A 6024-nucleotide genomic window follows, 5' to 3' on the forward strand; every position below is an offset into this window, starting at 1 on the left:
ACACACACACACACACACACACACACACAAAACGGAGTTTCTAATCACTTCCTGCTTTTCACTATTTTTGTTCTTCTCCCTCCTTACAGGAGGACAAGTTTTCAGAGCCCTTTGCAGTGTGATTTTGCTCTTAAGAAGCTTTATATTTATGAGTGTTTTAATATTAGGAGAAAGTTCTCTGCAGTGATAGGAAGGTCAGGCCTGACTCTCCAAACTTCACATGGAGATTAAGAGAATATGTAACTATACAGTAAAGTGTATATGGCAGTTCTAGGCCAACCTTATTTTAGGTATTTTAATCACTGGGTCCAAAAGGTTATCTTCCTGCTGTAAAATAGAAATAACTCCAGATTCCTGGTTGCATTAGCATTTCCAAAGCATTCATCTTAAATATGGCTCTAACAACTTTGATAATTTCTTAACTTTCAATGGTCCAAGGATTCTTAAAATGATTGCTCTATTTGTGCCTTATGCTAAGTGAGGAAGGTTAACTATACACAACTTGGGTTTAGCCATATTATGATATCACAGAAGCCCTGAGATGAAAAGGACCTCAAATAGGTGATCAGTGCCTGAATGGGAATCCCTTAAAAAACAAACAAACAAACAAACAAACCTGTGACAAGTGCTCATTCTTTTCCCAACATTGAATCTAGATTCAAATATATTAACTTCATGTGTTAACAATTATTTCCCTTATTAACTGTATACCTGAAAGCCCTATGAATAGCTACGGAATAAGTTAATTTACGTCCTTTTTTTTATTTAATGGAATGGCACTTCTTATTACTCCAAAGTAAATTTCCTTACAAATAGGAAAAAGAAAGCCGCAACAGGACACTAAGAGAAATAAGTCCCTGTCGTTATCCTAGAAGTTTTTTCCTTTGGGGTACTAGGTCTGCAAGTACTATAAACTGCCACTAAGTGAATGGTGGTATCTGGGCTCTAGCTTCATGGTTTGATTGCTGATGTTTCCTTCCCACTGGCTTGGTTAACTGGGCTACTAAGAAGGCATTTTTCCATTCAGTTATGTTTGCCCTTTCAAAAAATTGAAACTCTGTTAAAATGGAGAAAAGAGACAATTGCTACATACAAAGAAATGATATGAAAGGCAATATAGCAGACAGAGAATATAAATTAATTTGAGGGTTCTTAACCTGGGGTTCATGGACCAAGGAGTCTATGATATAATTCATTTTCCTTGTACATCTATGTATTTCATGTTGTGCATTTAAAAACATTACTCTGAAAAGGGCTTCAGCAGACTGTCAAAAGGGACCATGACATAAAAAAGGTTAAGAACCCCTGTTCTACCTGAATTAGATGCCTAAATGCTTTTCTGAACTTAAAAAATCTTTAACATATGTATGTCACAGTGGGCATTTAAGGAATGTTTGCTGGACTGGACTCAATTTATCATCGAAGCAGAATATAATTTTTAAACATTTGGGTTTTTTGAGAGAAGTATATATTAAAATGTAACATTTCCTATATCATATTAACCACTTCTTTACCCAAAAAAATTTCAGTAATGCCACTTATACCACACTGAAAACTTTTTAGCCCTAACAATCCTTCCACATACAAACGTCTTCAACACTATTCACCATTCAAATACACATTAGATTTTCATAGGCGTCTAGGCATTCTGCGACAGCTAAGTGGTACAATGGATAGAGCACTGGACTTGGAATCAAGAAGACTAATCTTCATAAATTCAAATTCAGTCTCAGTCACTCACTACCTCTGTGACCCTGGGCAAGTTATTTAACCCTGTTTGCCTCAGTTCCTCATCTGCAAAATGAGCTGAAGAAGAAAATGGCAAACCACTCCAGTGTCTTCTCCAAGAAAAATCCAAGTGGGGTACAGAGTCAGACACGACCAAAAAAACAACTACTACAACATAATAAAGTATTCTACTATTTACTTTTTACTCTCTGAGAACTTCAAAAGCCTAGATAATTGACAAAACCCTCTCATTTTCGGAACATTTTTGAGTTTAAAGAAAAAACAAAAAACCTCATATATCCCTCCCCATGAAGCCCTGAAATGTAACAGACTTTGCTCCAGTCCTTTATTTCAACTCTTTGTGCCTTTCTGTCCTAAGTGTCTCTTACTTGTTGGATTCTGATTTCCCATTCATTGCGATAACCACTTCCATTCTATGGTTTAGCTTATCTCATTAACATTCACAGTTATGATCACTATCTGAATTTCCCTCCATCTCATTTCCCCCGCCTCAAAATCTTGCTTCTAATCAGTAAGTACCTCCCCCAATCTGCCCTCCCTTTTATCATCTCCTCCCCACCATATCACTTAGCTCTTTCTTCTATTATCTCCCTACAATCTTTTTTTGGAGATCATCCCAACATAATCAACTCACCTGTACCATTGTCTATGCAAACTCCTAAGTGTTCTAATAATGATAAAGTTCTTAGGAGTTACAAGCATCTTCCCATACAGGGATGAAAAGAGTTTAACCTTATTGAATTCCTTATAATTTCACTTGCATGTTTACCTTTTTATACTTCTCTTGAGTGTTCTGTCTGAATGTTTACTTTTCCATTTAGCTCTGGTCTTTTCAACAGGAAAGCTTGAAAATCCTGTATTTCATTAGATACCCATTTTTCCCCAGAAGGATTATATTCAGTTTTGTTGAGTAGGTGATTCTTGGTTGTAGTCCTAGCTCCTTTGCCTATTGGAATATCATATTCAAGCTACTGTATCTTATGTTAACTTGACTGTGGCTCCATAATATTTGAATTTTTCTTTCTGGTTGCTTGCAACATTTTATCCTTAACCCTGGAGTTCTGGAATTTGGCTATAATATTCTTGGGAATTTTCATTTGGGGATTTCTTTCAGGAGGTGATTGGTGGGTTCTTTCAAATTCTACTGTACCATCTGGTTCTAGAATATGAAAGCAGTTGTCTTGATAATTTCTTGAGGATGATGTCTAGGTCCTTTTTTTTTTTTTTTGATCATAGCTTTCAGGTAGCCCAATAATTCTTGCTGTCCTTATCTCTCCTCAAGCTATTTTCCAGGTCAGTTGTTTTTCCAATTACGTATTTCACATTTTCTTCTATTTTTTCGTTCTTTTTAACTGTTTCTTGAAGTCTCAAAGAATCTTTAGCTTCCACTTACCTAATTCTAATTTTTAAGAAATTGTTTTCTTCAGTGGATTTTTGGGCCTCTTTTATCATTAGGCCAATTCTGTTTTTTAAGATGTTGCTTTCTTCAGTATTTTTTGTGCTTCTTTTACTAATCTGTTAATTCATTTTTTCATATTTTTCTTGCATTACTCATTTCTTTTCTCAATTTTACTATCACTCCTCTCTTTTTTTTAACTTTTCCAGGAATTCTTACTGGGCTTAGGTCCAAGTAACATTTTTCTTTGAAACTTTGCTTGTAGTTGTTTTCACATTGTTTTCTTCTAAGTCTATATCTTTGTCTTCCCTGCCACCATAATCTCTTTTTCTGGTCAAGTTATTTTTGTTGTTGTTTGCTTATTTTCACAGTCTATTTTTTGATTTTGAACTTTATTTTAAAGTTGGGCTCTGCAAACCTCAAGTGAGGAGGCACTGTTCCAAACTTTAGACTATTTTGTGCTGATGTTTTCAGAGCTAGTTCTGAGGGTGTTTTTGGAGTTTCCAATATGGTATGATCTGGGGAAGTGTGGTCACTTGATCTCCTGGTCTATACTCTGGTCTTTATCCAGGAAAGGTTCTTGTTTCCTTGCAGTCCTAAGTGCTAGCACACTTCTTGGCCCTGGAACTGTCACCAGGGCCCCTACTTTTTTGACTGACCAGAAGCACTCCTTTCTATCCTAGGACCGTGACCCAGAACTACTTATGGGCAATAGAGTTGCCAATCAGCATATCAATTACACTTCAGCAATCTCTTATTATTAGTCACCTGACTCCTTTACCATCTCCAGGTTGAGAGCTCCCAAAACTGCTGCTATAACTGTTGCTATGTGACCATGTCCAAGGCCCTCTGCTGGTGGTCCTGGCCTGCACTCACTCCAGTGTTACAGACCATTGCTGCAGATCTCTTAAAATTGTCTCTGGCTAGAAAAATGTCTCCCTCTGACCTTTTGTTGACTCTGAACTACAAAATTTGAATTGAGGTATTATTTTAAAGTTGCTGGGTCCTGGCCTCTGCCATCTTCAGGACCAGAGTTCCTTAGGCCCTATATTTTCACTGGATATTCCCTTCCTGCCTTCAATGTTTTCTCTCTGTACTTCCACCTCTTGGCTTCCTCCAAGACTCAGCTCAAATCCGACCTTCATTCCAGGTCTCCTTCATTTTGCTTCCCTCTGAGATTACCTCCCATTTACACTATACATAACTTGTTTGTAGTATACAACTTTTTGCTGTCTCCTTCATTAAAATGTGATCTCCTTGAGGGCAAGAACTGGGGTTTTGCCATTCTCTGTCAAGTCAAACAGGTTTATTTGTGCCAGGTACTATACTAAGCACCAGGAACATAAATACAAGTAGAAAGACAGTACCTGACCTCAAGGAGGTCACACTTCAATGGAGTAAAGCAACACATAAAAGAATACTAAAAATGAAGGGTGTGGGAGGACTGGATACACATACAGGAAAGTCCAGAGAGACAAGAGTGCAGCCTGGAGAGAAATGAAGACATGGCTGACCTGGGTATCCCCCTGAAAATGAAGGTTCTGACAGGAACTAGGCAATTGGAGGAAGAGACCACAGGAGGGAAGGATGCTTGCAATGTGAAAAGTCTAGGGATGGTGTGAACTTACAGAATGAAAAGATTTCTGTAACATGGGAGACCAGAACCAGTGAGTCAGATATACAGCCTGAAGGGTAATGAAGACCTAGTCAGCCCGGGTGTCCTGCTTAAAATGGGTGTTTAGGGAAAGGCAAGCCTCAGAGCAAGAGGCTGTAGAGGTTAGCACAGTGCCTGGCACACAGTAAGTGTTCCATACATCCTTTCTGACTGTCAAAGGAAATCTCACTAGTCCAAAGAACAGGTAACACATTCTATAGTCACTTTTAGCAATTTTGTATCATAGCAACCAAAATCTTAAGGGAAGGGGTGAGGTATGGGGAGATGGAAAAAACATAGGCATTAAATACTCAACTTGACTTTACCTAAACTGCTGCCAGCTGCTGAGCAGTTCTATAATCCTTAAAGTTACCAGTGTGTGAGCAAGTGTCCTTCCATGACCAGATGTTTTCTCCCCAATATTTGCTACCTAATTTTGTGGTCACAGGCCCAGGCTATGTATTATAATATATACAAATATCCCCTTTCATGCTTTCTTAGTATATGCTGAAGAGTGACCCTCTATTATGTGCATGAACATGGTGTCCAAACTTCTATTTTTTAAAAAATATACCTCAGGTTTGCTATCTTTATTCAAGCATATAATGTCTTTTGGAGAGCAAATCTATTTCTTAGCTAACTACACAACTTTAAAATGTATTATCTATACCCTCTTTGATATGTCTCTCCAAGGAAATTCCTCTTATACCTGATTATTTTTATAAGAATGTCATTTTATTAGAATGTCATTTTATAAGAATGTCATGTGCTACGTTAGTATCCTGTTTTCTTCCCATTTTACTTTACATGCTCAAAGGAAAATAGGGGTTTTCTTTAAAAAGTTAGCTATTTCTCCTGTTAATTCAATATCTTCACATTTACAGCAAATCTTTCAGTTGAGGAAAAAAAAAACTCTTCTAACTGAAGTGTAAAATGGTTAGCAATGGAAAATGACAGGACAGGAATCCATCCTTACAATATATAAAACATTTTCACCAGAGAGAGGCATTTAATAAATAAAACAATGCATCAAAAAAAGTCCACTGGGAGCAGGCACCAGAGGGTCACTTGCATCCCTGAGCACTAAATGTGTTAAGAAAAGGCCTGATTCAAAAAGTTTGCTGTCAAGATATATGCAAGCCCAACGTTTATGGATGGTAAATAATCTATAATAGGTTTTCCTCTCTTGTGTCCATGAGAAGTGATTGCAAAGAGCCTAATGGGA

General features: G+C 37.4%; 1 protein-coding gene across 8 annotated transcripts in view; it reads right to left on the minus strand.

The window, feature by feature from the left end:
• ATP8A2 (ATPase phospholipid transporting 8A2) overlaps positions 1-6024 on the minus strand; it is a 761757-nt gene that overhangs the window by 592168 nt on the left and 163565 nt on the right. The window lies entirely within an intron of this gene.

This window comes from Notamacropus eugenii, chromosome 5, assembly GCF_028372415.1.
Source record: "Notamacropus eugenii isolate mMacEug1 chromosome 5, mMacEug1.pri_v2, whole genome shotgun sequence".
Classification (NCBI taxonomy): domain Eukaryota; kingdom Metazoa; phylum Chordata; class Mammalia; order Diprotodontia; family Macropodidae; genus Notamacropus; species Notamacropus eugenii.